Consider the following 15,684-nt stretch of genomic DNA (forward strand, 5'->3'; position numbering starts at 1 on the left):
AGAAATACTACAGAGTATATTATAAAGGACATTGTATAGATTTTGTGGAAATATGAAAAAGATCATTAAAATCTCTGCTCTTGTGAAATGTGTTTTCACATTGCAGATATGTCTTTAAAATAAAATGTTCCTTGCTCAGTCGCTTCAGTTGCGTCTGACTCCTTGTGACCCTATGAACCGTAGCCTGCCAGGCTCCTCTGTCCATGGGATTCTCCAGGCAAGAATACTGGAGTGGTATGCCATGCCCTCCTCCAGGAAAATGTTCCTTACTATACTACAATTTTTTATGTATTGAAGGGATGGATTAGGTAACTTATATGGATCCCATCCAGTTCACATACTCTATAAATTATGTGAATTAACCACCAACATAGCAGAAATATCAACCATTTGTTCACTTATTTCTGTGCCATTTGATACTTTAGAAAATTAATATATTTACATCTAATAATGCAACTGAGATGGACATTGTCAATTTCAACCTTAGATCAATGGCATGTGATCACCTCTATGAGAAGAGCCTTTCTATCTTCCTAAATAATTGCTAGTCGTAGAAACATAAAAATCATTCAACACAAAGAAAAAGACCTTTGGAATGACATTAAACATAGTTTGCTCTTGCAAACTAGGAAACCATGCATCTGATATTGATATTATACTGTCATTCTATGAAATTCCACAGGGAGCTCCTCAGCAAGGTTTGGAATCCATATATACATGCAACCCAAATAGAAAACCTACCCACTCAGGTATTCTTGCCTACAGAATCCCATGGACAGAGGGTCCTGGTGGGAACAGTCCACAGGGTCACAAAGAGTCGGACATGAATCAGCAACTAAACAGAGTCATCAGGTAATTTGTTTAATTTGTTAGTAACCCGATATTAGAATGTTTTCCATATTACTCATTTTTCTTTGTCCCAGTTGAAACAGAATCTCATCAAATCCCGACATCTCTCCTCAGGAGAGAATGTCACAGGCCAAGGGGGTGGGCAGGGCTTGAGGAGAGAGCGGTTATTACAGGAACTGTGTTCGTTCTTGTTTCGAAGTTAAGAGGCAAGACGATTGGCAGTGGGATTCCTTCTCAGGATCCCGTTTGCTGCCACATTAGTTAATATCAGAGCACTTTAATCTGAAGGATGATACTGTAACTTGATTGAACTAATTCGCTTTTAATTATCGATAGCTGTCTTATTTAAAACCCTCCTATATACAGTACTAGGGACCACTGTAAACCTCTCATATGACTCGTATTTTTGTAGTGCTACGAGATTTATTTACATCCCAATAAAGAGAACTGGATGTTTGCTTGAAAAAAAGACATAGAAAAATCTATAGCTTGCTCAGGACATTTCTAATCATGCTGTCTTATTACAGAATGAGATTCACACCACAGCAAAGCAAAGCATCTTTAGTAGCTACAAGTCTCTGACCTCTGTATAAGGTATGTGGTGTATAGAATAGCTTGGACATGCCTGTTTTCAGAACAGAATAGCAAGGCCAGGTGACAGTTGACCCAAGAGGATGTGTATGGGACAGACTCTCTCCAAGACAGAGCTCATCCCAACTTAGTAAAAGTTTACCATGAGGGAAATGGTTAAGTTAAACTGTTAATTGGGAAATGTGTTGAGAAACACACTACTTTGCTTTCTGAGCTTCAACACTTGCCAAGTGTATTTAGCTTATCTCTCAAATGAGCAAGAGTCTCAGACTTTGTCTTTCTCAAGCCTCCGCCAACTTCTCAGCTTTTTCAGGTAAGAATTCCTGGCATTTCCCCAAAGGGGACATTTGTGATAGTTCCTGAGTGCCTGGGGAGAAGGGACAGGGATGACTGACTTATCTTTAAAAGGCCTAGAGCTTCATGGCACAGATACTCAAGAAATTTGTATGGAAGGGAGAACATGAGGGAGAAATAGAGAAAGCAAATGAGTGGAAAAGAGATTTAAAAAGAAGGAAAGAAGAGGGCAAATTAGGCAGGTATTATTATTGCCTGCTTTGCAGTCCCTGTCCAGCAAGATTGCCCTTTAAAAGCTCTAAAGGCTTTAAAAAGCTGCTCTGCTCTCCTCTATAGCGCCAACTTCAGGAAGGAACAGTCAGGTGTCTTCCTTCAGTCTTCCCGCCCAGCCTTCAGTCCCTCTCTCTGCAGGTGGCTTTGTCTGGTGGATTTCCATGAAGGCTGGAGACAGCTAGGCATCTTGGATTTGGGTTCTGCCTTCTAGGAGCCAGAGGCGAGCTGGCAGCGCCTGCTGTGTGTTGACACTGCAACTTCCTCACTCTGCTAGGTCCCAGTGCCTGCAGCTGCAGCAGAGCTGAAGGAGGTGAGACAGGTAGAACAGAAGGGGAGGTGCCTGCAGTGTCTCAGAAGGCTGGATTCCCTGAAAGGTTCTGGGGAACAGAGCAGAGAGGGGTTGGCGATGGGCCTGGACAGTTTTCAAATGGGAGTTGAAGATTCCAATTGGTTTGTCAGTTCTCTCCAAAAACTCGAAGGATTCCAAAGGAACTGACTGAGATGCCAGGAAGGCCAGACTAAACATCTAATGAAGTGGGTATATTAGAAGTGAGGGGCAACAGAAAAAAGAGATAGAGGCCTTACCAAAAAAGAGAGGCAAAGAGAGGTGCAGCGGCGTAAAAAGGAACCTTCAGTTCTCTCTTGAAAGATGTGCTGGGAGCAGGCAATTATTTATTTTAAGACCTCAGCGATGTCACTGAGGATGCTATAAGTGCAGAGAGAAGGGAACATTTTCCCTCAACATTACTCTTTAATTCTTTATTCCATAGACTCAAAGTTAATTGACTTTCCCCTGGCTTCATGGCCCTGCGCCTCAATTTTCTCATCTATAAAACAAGGGATTTGGACTAGATGTTTTCAAAGGTCTCTGCCCGATGCGATTCTCTATAACTCAGCCTTATGAACCAGGGTATCTGGGAGAAACCATCTATGAGCTTTCACACCAGGTTTCCCCCTTCTTTCTCCTCCACTCATTTATCAATGCAGTGTTGCACCTGCACCATTCAGAGAGCTGTTCCAGCTTTCACTGATGATACGGAGTATGGCTCAGTTAGGACAAATGACTGGTCCTTCTGCCCTGGAGTAAAGAAAGGAGGGACCGAGAAGGCAGTATGATTTATACTTTAGGTTTCCAAGGAGAGGATATTCTAGAATTTTCTACTGCAAATTTCATCCACTTAAAAAAAAATTGTAGATTCCTTTGAAAGGATCCAAATAGTTGAACTGACTAAAGAGTCAAGAGTCTAAAATGGCTTGTCCTATTTGGAGTAAAACGTATTTCATTTCATCATAGAAACTGGATCTGCTTTTTCTGTGGAAATTCAGCACACACTGGCCATGCTCTCTCCTGTCTGCCTGCCTCATGCCATTCTTCCAGCCTGCTTCAGAGCAGCATTTTCTGGGGTTAAACACCGAAGCTTAATGAGCGTGTGCTCAAGACTGGGGTGTTCAATGATGCAGGACCCCTCTATACCACAACCACCCTCTTCCCCCACCCCCGCAACCTCCACCAAAGACAACAATAGCCAGTTTAAATGGTAGTAAGGAAAAAAATGTGTCTTCTCAAGAGTTTCATTTTTAATTTTTTCAGTGTGAAATTCCTTTAAATTGAAAAATTCAACATGTAGAAATACAGTTTCCCTGGGTCTTCTTGTCTCCAAGTGAGATGTGACACATAGATAGTATACACTTTTTTTTCTACACCCACTAGCATTTCCACTTCATTTTGATCTCCAAAATATGGACAGGAGGGCAACTCTAGAAAAATGTATTCTCACTCTGGCATCTCCTTGCAGTGCTGAGCACCCATAGAAAGCATCACCATTTCCTGCACCCTTCCCCAGTTCCCCAGACCCCCGGATTTCCACAGAGGGTTTGACCTTGCAAAGACCCTTCTTCAGTATCTGGGCAAGGAACAATCCATTTTAACTCAAAACACAAAACGACCTTTTCTCCTTTAAAGAAACACTACCAAAGGTAAAACATTTGGTTTTATATTTTTTTCAACCCTGCATTCTGGAATGCAAATACAGCATGCAAAGGCAGGTAACTAGTTTGGATCTGACAGTCCCCATTCAAAGGCTCTGAGTCTCATACTCTGTTCAAAATACACCGGGCTGACCGGGTGGTTGAACATCTTTTCTTTTTCTGCCCATTCACCATCGTGAAGAAAAATCAAAACCAAAAAATTATCTTCTCATTTCTAAACACTAACAGAGAAATGAGCTGATTTTGCGCCTAGCCCTGTGGTTCTAAACATCCCACTCTGGAAACCAATCTTGGTCTCCACACCATCTCGTCCACTCAGTTTTACTTAACAAACACGTTCGCTCCTCTTCCACGGTGAGAAAAATGGTGCACCAGCCCCACGGATGACAGGTTGGTACTTGACTGCAACCGCTCAATAGTTTTATCAGCAACCGGAAAACTTCACAATCGGTCCATTAGCTACTTAAATCTGTGTAAGGAAATCTGCCTATATATAGACACACTTAAAAAGCACCTCAGTTTCACCTGTCTTAAATCTAGCCTAAGGCAATTCCCCAAACACGCCGCCTGTAAACACTCCCCCTTCCCCCACCCCCATTATTCCAAAAGGTCCCCCATGGACTAACAGTATACGTTTAGCATTAAGCAAAGCTATTGTCACACCATGCATTTAGATGTATCTATGCAAAGCCAAGTAGGTGACAATAACCAAAGCGTCTCCCAGACAATTGGCTGCACTACACACGCACAAATGCAACGAAGATTGTATTTTCCACTTACAGTTATAGCGCTGCTCACGGTCACTTAACGAAAATGATAAAACTCAACAGTTCTCTATAAATAAATGTATGTATATATATATTTAATTCAGATAAACGGTGAAGCCGTCTCTGGGTATGGTTCTCTCGCGCTCTTTTTTTTTTTTTTCCAGTGGAGCTCTGGGCTGCTTAAATCCCTCCTGGATCGCGCCTTGCAAGCCCAGTCGCCGCCGCAACACGCTCCGGTAGGTCTCTGCTGCAGATTGGGAATCCCATAGAAAACCTAGGGTCCCTGGAGCCGGATGCGCAGGCGCGCGAGCCGCCGCCTCTCCAGGCACCCCCTCCCCTTTCCCCTCCTCCCTCCTCCCTCCTCCCTCCTCCTCCGGCTACGCAGCCCAGCTCAGAGGGAGCTGGGGCTGGTGACCAAAAGCAGCCAGGCATTGGCGCATGCTCAGTTGGAGAGGCTCGGAGTTGCCGCGAGTGGATTCCGTGTCTCCAGATTTTAGCAGAAACTCGGAAGGAAAGTAGATAGGAAAAGGGTGCCTGGCCACTGGCGCAGCCCTTCACCTGGACTGGCTGAGCGAGTTGGCCTCACCACGCCCCCGCGTTTAACCAGCCAAGTCTGGTGGTGAAGGCTGAGGCCAGAAATGGGACACGTGGAGCCTGCTTCCCGCCACCCTCAGGTCTGGAGGGCCCCCGGCCCACTCTTTGTCAGGCTTGAAAGGTGAAGGACAAAACTGCAGAAATCCCTTGCTCCAAAGGAAACGTGCCCAGCAAGCTGTGAGCTTGTCTCCATGGCTCACTCTGAAGAAAACCCTTACGGTTGGCACTTTGCGTGGGCCATGTCTTCCGCGGGTCTTATACTGAGAGCACTAGCATTCTAAAAGCCTTCTACTCAGATGGTCGTGGTCCCCAGCGGCCTTGGAGAAGCTGTGTGTTGAAGGGAGGGGGTGCTGAAGCTCTCATCTTGATCCTGGGTGACCTTGGGCCAATCATGCTAATCATCAACCAGCATTTACCAATAAGTGCCTTCTTTGTGCACTAAATACATTTTATTGAATATGCTTTGGGTGGGGTTGCGGTGGGCAGTGAAGGGCAGTCAATGAGCCCTCCTGGGAATCCAGGGTTGAGGGACTGGACTAAGCCATTGTATAAAGCCCCCTTCTGTGTCTTTGAAGGACACGTACATTTGCCAGCCCTCCCCGGATCCTGACTGTCCTAGCCAAAGCCTAGAAGACTTGGCAAGGAGTAGTGCCCAGTAAATGTTTGGTCGTTTCTCTACCAGGAAAGCAAGGTGAAGTCTCAAATGTTCTCAACCCAATTAATTTCCTAAAGTGTGTTGTTTGTACTTTTGCTTGCTGCTGCTGCTGCTACTAAGTCGCTTCGTGTCCGACTATTGTGCGACCCCATAGATGGCAGCCCACCAGGCTCCCCCGTCCCTGGGATTCTCTAGGCGATAATACTGGAGTGGATTGTCATTTCCTTCTCCAATGCATGAAAGTGAAAAGTGAAAGTGAAGTTACTCAGTTGTGTCCGACTCCTAGCGACCCCATGGACTGCAGCCTACCAGGCTCCTCCCTCCATGGGATTTTCCAGGCAAGAGTACAGGAGTGGGTTGCCATTGCCTTCTCTGGTACTTTTGCTTATGCAACAATTATTCATTGACCACCTGCCCACTGACTTGAGGCATTTTTCAATGCCTTGGTGGTAAAGGCAGCTAACAAAATCCCTCTTGAGGTTTTCATTCAGATGGGAGTTTTCAAAAGAGGGAAATTCTGGAGGGGCAGTGAAGATAGGGGCTTCCTAAATGGCTCAGTAGTAAAGAACCCACCTGCCATTGCAAGAGACGCAGGTTTGATCCCTGGGTGGGGAAGATCCCCTGGAGGAGGAAATGGCAACCCATTGCAGTACTCCTGCTGGCAAGATTCCATGGACAGAGAAGCCTGGCGGGCTTCAGTCCATGGGGTAACAAAGATACTCTTTGTTACACAGTGTTGATGGACTTTCTTTTTAAGCAGAGAATTTTACAACTTGCAAAGTGCCTTCAAACACCTTATCACATCCAGGAAGCTGATTCACTTTGCGGCACAGCAACTTTTTTGTTTTAACCTGCAGTTAACCTTTCGGATCTGAGGGCACTAAGAGTATCTCTTTGGGTAAAGAGCTGGAGATAGACAAATCTCCATTGCTAGGAGGGTGCCTACTCCTGCCTGCTAGTAGGGGGCGCCCAGCTTGGAAGACCTTGAGGCTACTTAAGCAAAGATCAAAAGAAACTCCTCAAGTCTCTGGTTTTGGAAGGCCAGTGATGGGTGAGGGCCCCAGGTGGTGACGCCTAAGCCGCTGCCTCAAGGCTCAAAGCCAACCTGGCCAGCCCAGAGCTCAGGAACGCGCTCCGCTGGGCGGGAAGCCCTGGAAAGGCGGCACAGAGCAGAGGAGCGCTCCCGGGACTCCCTGATCTAGCCTTGCCGAAGCGCCCTCCCCGCGGGGCTCTTCCGCGCGGCGGCGGAGACCGCGGAAACCCGGAGCGTGGAGTAGCGTGGAGCAGGGAGCGCTGCCCCGGCGCGCTGCGGCAGCCGAACAGGTTGTGGATCTGGCGGGCGCCAGCCGTGCGCTCCGGGGACGCAATGCGCACTGCGCAGCGGGGCTCGCCTGGTCGATTCTTTCTCCGGATGGGGTGGGGGCAAAAGTCAGTTCCAGATAAGTCGCTTTGGTTGGCCAGGGACACAACCTCCAAAAGCTTTCAAAGTGATTCCTCGTCTTTTGTCGATTTCTCTACTCAAGCATTTTACGCTGGCTGTGCTCTCTGATTTCTCTCTCAAAAACAGTCTCCGCGCTGCAATCTGCATCAACCGAAGGGGTCATGATGCCATTTCTACGGAGAGATGTACCTATTCATTTCCCCTGGAGGTCTCTTTCGTGGCTGTGTTAGGTTTTAGATGACTTACTGACAACTTGTGTGTCGGGTAAAGTGAACACTGAGACTTTAAACCGTGTTCTCTTGCAGGGGAGATTTGATTTAGAAGCGTGCGCTTTTGTGAAGCTGCTTTGTCTCATTGGGCAAGCAGATTTTGTTGGTTCTGTTTGCACTGAGGCGTTGTTTGGCGATATCTTTTTTAATCCTGAGTTATTGTGCACCTTTATCTTTTTAGTGTTTGTTGTTAAAATGTTTTGTGTGATGCCTTTTATATATGTAACACTAAGTCACATGTAGTCACATAGGAAAGATGATTCAAAAAACATCGAAGGAATATTATCATTTAAATTACAAAAAGCAATTCATTTCTATAGGATGGTAGCGTGAACTCTAAAAAAAGGAGCGTGGTAAGACCACTAAACGCGGGAGCCCTGTGTTTCCTTCCTTCTTCGGTCATTTACACTTGTGATCACAAGAGAGCAGAGATGCGCGGCCCTGGGACAGAGGGACTGGGATGCTGGGCCGTGATGAGCGGAGAATGCCATCAGCTGTAGCAGTCACCCTATTACTTGAAGCCAGGTCCCCGACACTGCGGATCGCGGTGTCAGCTTTCACATCCTGGAGGGTTGGGAAATGCTGCGTGCTAAGTCGCTTCAGTCTTGTGGGACTCTTTGCGGCCCCATGGACTGTAGCCTGCCAGGCTTCTCTGCCCATGGGGATTCTCTAGGCAAGAATACTGGAGTGGGTTGCCATGCCCTCCTCCAGGGGATATCCCCGAACCGGGGATCGAACCCCCATCTCTGAAGTCTCCTGCATTAGCAGGCGAGTTCTTTACCATTAGTGCCACCTGAGAAGCAGGGAGGTTTGGGGAGGGGCTGTGTAAATCGGGGGTGGGGGAAGGGAGGGAGACAGGTTCTTTAAGGAAAGGATTGTTTGTTTTTTGTCTGGAGGACCTGGTGGAACCCTCACTTGCCTGGGAACCCCTGAGAAGCCATTTTCCCCTTCCTCAGTTGCAAATAACATTCTTTTCTGAAGTAGCTTTACTTTCGCCTCACAAAATAAAACTAAGGACGATTTTCAGGTGTTCACAACTGATTTAATACTTAGTAAATTAATTTAATATTTCCATCCACTTTATTTATGACATAGACAAACTGAAAACTGAGAATGGCAGTAAAAGTGCAAATTGCCAGTGATATAACAGATCTCAGCTCATTGTAATATTATTTATCAGACATGCTCTGTATAAAATATATGAGCCAAAAAGGGTGGAACTGAAGGCATGGGCGCATTTAGGAAACTGGAAGAAAAAGTATTCAGAAGATGACATTAGAAAATGAAAAGAGGCAGGAATTGGAAAAATGAATTTATACTCACTGAAATTCATAAAGAATAATGATAGTAATTTTTTTGTATGGTAAAATGTCTTTATTTTAAGAACCTAAGGGTATTAATCCTTACAGAGGGAAGACATTATATAAAATAGTTATGTTTAGGAAATGGCAATCCACCCCAGTGTTCTTGCTTGGAAAATCCAATGGATAGAGGAGCCTGGCAGGCTACATACAGTCCATGGGGTTGCACAGTTAGACATGACTGAGCAGCTGAGAATACACACACCCTGATTTTTTAATGCTATTTTAAAAAACATATGGATAGACCAACAAAATAACTTCCCTAAAGAAAAACAGGAAGCTATCACTTACAATAAAACTGCACAGTAGTTTTTGTGATACATAAGTGTTTCACTCTTTATGTCTATACCCCTATATGCTTTTTTCCCCCCTAAAATAAGTGGAAAAATATGATTACTCTCTGAAGGAGTAATTCCCATGCAAATAGAGGGAGTGTTCTATGCCTTCCTATATAGAAAAGGAATTAAAAGGCCTACTTTTTTTAATGGACTCAGTTGGTCATTTCACCCATCCCACTACTGATTTATCTCTGTAATCTATGATCGAATCTAAATTCAGAGAGATCATCCTTTCTGTGTCACCAATTCCCCTTAAAATTTGAACTGCTGCTGCTGCTGCTGCTAAGTCACTTCAGTCGTGTCTGACTCTATGGGACCCCACAGAAGGCAGTCCACCAGGCTCCCCCATCCCTGGGATTCTCCAGGCAAGAACACTGGAGTGGGGTGCCATTGCCTTCTCCGAAAATTTGAACAATCTGCAATAAAAATTTAAGTCCCTGCTAAGTGAATTATTGTCAACGTTTTGAGTTACCAGAAGTTTCTTGGAGTGTTAGAACTAGTTCTAGCAAGTACAGGTGATTTTCAACCTTAAGAATATAAAATGCTTTATTCCATTCTTTTCCTTTCATCCCATGTATTCTACAGTTGGGCCTAACCTGTGGATTCATAGTGGTGCACTTAAGCTGGAAAATTTCACTGCTTTTAGTGACAACACAAAAGGAATGATGATAGCAGAATTAGACTATCTATGGCTTATATTCCTTTTCTTTAGTGGCTTTTTAGGTAGCCTTGTTTGCCAGGCTGTATGCTTTTTTAGTTGTCTGACTAGCCACTACAAATATTATTGTGGATTCATGTTCTGGAACTTTTCTACTTTGATACCATCTGATCCTGAAAGATCTTCAAAAGCACTTCTTACCTGAAGCAGATCTTAATGATTTGTTTTTCCCTTCAATCTTTATTTTCCTTACTATAGTTCCTTTGAATTTTTTACTTGAACACAACAAAGAAACCTAAGGGAAAAATAAGTATAATGAATTCTACATCCCCGCTGAGACAACCACAAGAAGCAAACCCACATTCTTTACCTAAGGATTTTCACAGTGGAGTTTACATTTTTACCTACTATCTGAAGGAGGAAAGAAACAGTTGGCACTCTCAGTTTTTTGTGTTCTTATCATATTCCCCCTTTAAAATTCATGTTACCATTCTGAGAAGGTTCAAGAAGAGAAAGAGTGACCACTGATGACTGTTGATTTTTTTCAGAATGTAGATTTAGCACTTGTACCATAGTCTCTAGGAGAGTGGGTTGTTCTGACTGTTTAGAAGAAAGAAAATGCTTGAGTAACCCATGGTTGTGTTCAGTAATGCATGCAGGCTGAATTTCTTTTGATCTCATTCATCATTCATTTATCACACACTTATTGAGCACTAGTTTGTTTCAGGCAGTGTACTCAGCACTTTATATGCAACACTGTATTTAGTAACAAAGCTATTTACCTGTGAGATAGGTGCTATTAAAACCCATTTTCAAATCCTATTTCAAATCCTAAAAGATGATGCTGTGAAAGTGCTGCACTCAATATGCCAGCAAATTTGGAAAACTCAGCAGTGGCCACAGAACTGGAAAAAGTCAATTTTCATTTCAATCCCAAAGAAAGGCAGTGGCAATGAATGCTCAAACTACCGCACAATTGCACTCATCTCACAAGCTAGCAATGTAATTCTCCAAGCCAGGCTTCAACAGTACATAATTCTCTAAGCCAGGCTTCAACAGTACATAAACCATGAACTTTGCAGATGTTCAAGCTTGATTTAGAAAAGGGAGAGGAACCAGAGATCGAATTGCCAATATCTGCTGGATCATTGAAAAACCAAGAGAGTTCCAGAAAAACATCTATTTCTGCTTTATTGACTATGCCAAAACCTTTGGCTGTGTGGATCACAATAAACTGTGGAAAATTCTTCAAGAAATGGGAATACCAGACCACCTGACCTGCCTCCTGAGGAATCTGTATGCAAGTCAAAAAGCAGCGGTTAGAACTGGACATGGAACAACAGACTGGTTCCAAATCAGGAAAGGAATACGTCAAGGATATATATGGTAACCCTGCTTATATAACTTGTACGTATAGTACATCATGAGAAATGCTGGATGGGATGAAGCACAAGCTGGAATCAAGATTGCTGGGAGGAATATCAATAACCTCAGATATGCAGAGGATACCACCCTTATGGCAAAAAATGAAGAAGAACTAAAGAACCTCTTGAAAGTGAAAGAGAGTGAAAAAGTTGGCTTAAAACTCAATATTCAGAAAACTAAGATCATGGCATCTTGGTCCCATCACTTCATGGCAAATATATGGGAAAACAATGGAAACAGTGAGAGACTTTATTTTTGGGGGCTTCAAAATCACTGCAGATGGTGACTGCAGCCATGAAATTAAAAGATGCTTGCTCCTTGGAAGAAAAGTTATGACCAACTTAGACAGCATATTCAAAAGCAGAGACATTACCAACAAAGGTCTGTCTAGTCAAGTCTATGGTTTTTCCAGTGGTCATGTATGGATGTGAGAGTTGGGCTATAAAGAAAGCTGAGCACTGAAGAATTGATGCTTTTGAACAGTGGTAGTGGATAAGACTCTTGAGCGTCCCTTGGACTGCAGGGAGATCTAACCAGTCCATCCTAAAGGAGATCAGTCCTGGGTGTTCATTGGAAGGACTGATGCTGAAGCTGAAACTCCAGTACTTTGGCCACGTGATGCGAAGACCTGACTCATTGGAAAAGATCCTGATGCCAGGAAAGATTGAAGGTGGGAGGAGAAGGGGAAGACAGAGGATGCGATGGTTGGATGGTATCACTGACTCAATGGACATGAGTTTGAGTAAACTCTGGGAGTTGGTGATGGACAGGGAGGCCTGGTGTGCTGCAGTCCATGGAGTCACAAAAAGTTGGACACGACTGAGCAACCGAAGTGAACTGAACTGAAAACCCATTTTACAGATGAGGAAACTGAGGCAACATATGTGTTAGTAACATCTCCAGATACCTTCTTAAGTTGGCCTTCATTCCTCTTTATTCTTTACCCCATTCCAAAGAATATTATGACTCTCCCTCTATAAATCACTACATTTTTATCCACCTTATCTTCCTTTGCAAGATAAATATTTGGATAGTGTGATCATCTTATTTCTCTTCAATAATCTCCAGTTTCCTCCTGAGAAAATGTCAAATCCTAAGTCATGTATTCAGAATCTTCCACTATGTGGCAACCTTAATTACAGAGCATCTGGGTTTTTTTCAGAGGAGTGAGTGGGAGGCAGGAAGGAAACAGGCTTAGATAAAGACTGCCTTCCCCAGCATTACTACCTTTTGTCTACTGCCTGAGAAAGAGAAACAGAAGACTTCCTCAGTTTTTTGCCGTCCTTACTATATTTCTTCCTTAAGTTCATTTTACCATATTAAATAGGAAGTGTTCAAAAACAGAACAAAGGAGCACTGATGGTCTTAAACCCAGACGATACTCTCTAGTTCATTATTTATGATTGCCTATAGAACACCTTCATATGAATTTCTTACAGATACTTCAGGTTCAACATGTTCAAAACACTTCTCTTGCCCCTCACCACCTCCACCAACCTCCCTATGCCCCTACCACTTTGAAGGTACCTTCTATCAGCCCAGTCCTATAAATAAGAACCTTGGGTAGCAACTTCAGTTTCCCCATCTTTCTCATTCCCTATCAATTCATCACTTAAGTCCTAAAAGTCCTGTGTTTTGAAAGTCTCTAACTCATTCCTCACTGACACTCTATTAGTTAATCCTTTCATCATCTCTTTTGGATCCTTTCATCATCCAAGCATCATATATTTCCTTCTCATAACTATTGAAAAAAAAAAACTCAAATAAAATCACATCACTCTCTTGAATAAAACCGTTAATTGGTTTCTCACTTTATATAGTAAAAAGAAAAAGGCACAGCATGCAAGCCCCTTTATTTTCTAGCTCTTGCATACCGCTTCAGCCTCACCTCCTGCTATGTCTGTTCAGGCTTCCCTGCTCTGTCATACTATGGAGCAGTACTTGTCTGTACTTTTGCATTTACTCCTCTCTTTTTGAGAAACTCTTCTTTCTTTTGTCTGAAAGATTCCTGTTAATCTGTGAAAGAATAAAATTTTGTGTCTAAGCCACCCAATCTGTTGTATCTTGTTACAGCAGTCCTAGGAAATTAATATAGAGGATGAAAGTGAAAGTGAAGTCGCTTGGTCATGTCCAACTCTTTGCGACCCCATGGAATGTAGCCTACCAGGCTTCTCCATCCATGGGATTTTCCAGACAAGACTACTGGAGTGGGTTGCCATTTCCTTCTCCAGGGGATCTTCCCGACCCAGTGATCAAACCTGGGTCTCCTGCATTGTGTGTAGGCAGATGCTTTACCATCTCAGCCACCAGCAAAATCTCAATATAGAGGATAACTACATTCAGCAGATTGGAGAAGGCAATGGCACTCTTGCCTGGAAAATCCCATGGATGGAGGACCCTGGTAGGCTGCAGTCCATGGAGTCGCTGAGGGACGGATACGACTGAGCGACTTCCCTTTCACTTTTCACTTTCATGCATTGGAGAAGGAAATGGCAACCCACTCCAGTGTTCTTGCCTGGAGAATCCCAGGGATGGGAGAGCCTGGTGGGCTGCCGTCTATGGGGTCACACAGAGTTGGACACGACTGAAGTGACTTAGCATACATTCAGGAGATAGGTCTACAGTAAGAATATTCTGGCATTGAGATGATATAAAGATAACATTTTCTTTTCTACAAATACACATTTCTCTTTCACTCTCTTTTTTACGTGAAAATCACGGGATTTTGAATTAAGAGATTTTGATTCAAGAGCCAGCTTTGCTACTTATTAGATATGGTATTGGGAAAATCAGCTAAGTTTCCCTCATGACTTACTTATTTATAAAAGTAGAACTCTATAGTTAAAAAATTCAAGATATTGGGCATCTACAAAATTTCAGATAGTAAGTTAACAGTGCTAATTTACATCTACGATAATACTGAGCTAATTTCTTCCAATTGTAAAGCAAATTAAATTCATGGTTTTAAGTTCATTTAAAATAATTTCATTAGAGACCTTGCATATTGTTGCTTATGAAAATCAGATTAGGGACAGGGATCACAACACCACTACTAGACGTAATACTAGTGGGTTTAAAATTTCTTGGGCTAGTTTAGATGTTCTAATAAAATTAAGTATTAATAACACTGTAGTGTTAAACAACATTTTGAAATTAGATTTACATAAATAACACTTTACCTGTATAATATCTTTTTTAAAAGACTATTTCTAGAGCAAAATTCATTGACCTTATTGGTTCCAGTAGTATAGACCATAATATAGTTTTGGAAGTTCAAGTATGTTGATTTTGGATTGAATAAAAAGTAAGGCTAAATAACAGACTAATTATGTTGCTTATTTAATATATTGTAGACCTTTGACTTGCCTGAAGGATATGTTCTAAAACTTTCCTGATTCCTTATTATATGAATATCACTCTAAGATAAAATTGCTTTGTTGGTAATTATATTGCTTACTTATAGAATATTAAGTGAGATAATAAATAAGAACAACACAGCTGTATTGAGATTCAGACCTTAGGTGGTCATTTGATCAGATTTAATACCAATTTAATTATAAGTTACAACTACCAGCTTCCTAGTTGTATAAGATTTATATTTGAATTTTAGCAAATGACATATTACTGTCATTATAACCTTCAGGATCATTCATAAATAGATACAGTCTAAAGATTAAATCTATAAAGACCACATTCTACTAAATCCTGCTACCTAGAAACATTAAAGTGTTCATACATCATTGTACTACTTGAAAAATAAGTGATTGAGGCTTGAGATCATGGCCATTTTGAAAGTAATTTGAATTCAACGAATGAGGGTCAGGTTTGCAAAAGCTAAAATTTAATCTTTGAATTTTATAAATTCAGCACGCATTTTTACAATGGACCTTCCCAAATACTTCTAAATAGATTGAAGCTCTTTCTCCTTAGGAGTTAATAAATCTATTAATCTAAGAGAATAAACCATTAATGATGCTATTTATGCTTGCACTCTTTCTGTCCTAAAAGCTGTACAAACAATTTGCTACTTAGGCCAGGAGGAAAGAATACAGCAACCCAACTCTATTTATGTCTTTGGGAAGCTACCAGTGTCCATCTGAGGAGTCCTGTATCTCTCCAGCAGCTGTTAATATAGCTTGTAGGGTCACCTTGAAACAAATTAAGAAAGGCTTATTCAGGA

General features: G+C 42.5%; 1 protein-coding gene across 1 annotated transcript in view; it reads right to left on the bottom strand.

Annotated features, from left to right (window-relative positions):
- Positions 1-5,216, bottom strand: part of VSNL1 (visinin like 1) — a 126,219-nt gene extending 121,003 nt beyond the window's left edge. Inside the window, exon 1 of the mRNA XM_040225016.1 lies at positions 4,777-5,216. The gene's annotated coding sequence lies outside the window, so the exon portion shown is untranslated. The remainder of the gene's footprint in view (positions 1-4,776) is intronic.
- Between the last annotated feature and the right edge of the window lie 10,468 nt (positions 5,217-15,684).

This window comes from Oryx dammah, unplaced genomic scaffold (genome assembly GCF_014754425.2).
Source record: "Oryx dammah isolate SB20612 unplaced genomic scaffold, SCBI_Odam_1.1 HiC_scaffold_25, whole genome shotgun sequence".
Taxonomy (NCBI): Eukaryota; Metazoa; Chordata; class Mammalia; order Artiodactyla; family Bovidae; genus Oryx; species Oryx dammah.